Raw genomic sequence first — 1,073 nt, 5'->3', positions numbered from 1 at the left:
CCCTATGGGGCAATTCTACTCTGTAACACAAGGGGTTACCATAAGGTCATTCCATGTATTAGAGGGTGTTTAATGTCCCTTGGAGTATCCCTCTAACAATTATGAACAATTTGGGGTATGCCCTATGCAGGGTTTGTTCCTAGGGTAGCCCTACTTAAAATACTCATGTTCTGTTTTCACTTTATAGTGACTCTGTATCCATGATAGAACCTTTTTCTATCCATGATAAATGGTATCAACTTTCCACGGGGCAGCAGTAACAATTTTGTGCGGAGAGTAAAACATTTTGGTGACTTACACGATTTATTAGTTCAAGAGTGCCCTCTTCTGTTGGTATTGTGAAGTGCAGTTCCTTTAGTAAATGGTGATGAACTCTGCTTCCCATCATAACCTGGTAGCTCCCAATAGATTAGCCCTCCTGTCCTAGTTTGGAGGGTTAGCGAAAAAGAGGGAGATCCCTAACGAGATGGATTGGCATAGTAGCAACAGTAATGTGTTCAAGCGTAACAATTGTGAGGATGGTGTAGGACCAGGCAGTGTTTCATTCTGTTGTGCTTAGGGTCTCTATGAGTAAGAACAAACTTGAAGACACCTAAAAACAAAATGCATAAACTCTGCCCAAATCGCAGGATAAACCCCATAAATAAATTCACAAGGCAGACTCCAAGCAACCCATCTAGAACTGAAAGAACTAAACTGAAATGTGGGCCACACACTGCAGGGGGAAAAGATCTTGCAGTTTAAGTTCAGTCAAGTTAACTGCCTGCCTTGAAAAAGATCAATACTCTTCAGAGAAATAGCAAAAGCCAGGGTTTATACAAAACATCATTCACAGCGTTCAGGATAATAGAATATCAGGATTCTAAACAAGTTGTTACAACGATACAGGACTTCAAAAAAATATATATTCTCTTTTTTTTTTAATTTTTCATTGTGAATTGAGTGAAAGTTGACAGGGCAGATCATCAGTTTTACATTCAACAACTCATACACCTTGTTTCATTACAATGGTTATAATCCCCTCCATGTACCATCAGTTAATAGTATTTCTCTCAATTCATTTTAGCTTTTTT

Source organism: Chrysochloris asiatica, unplaced genomic scaffold (assembly GCF_000296735.1).
Source record: "Chrysochloris asiatica unplaced genomic scaffold, ChrAsi1.0 scaffold00434, whole genome shotgun sequence".
Lineage (NCBI taxonomy): Eukaryota > Metazoa > Chordata > Mammalia > Afrosoricida > Chrysochloridae > Chrysochloris > Chrysochloris asiatica.
The sequence above is the reverse complement of the archived record's forward strand: the minus strand, read 5'-3'. Positions refer to the sequence as shown.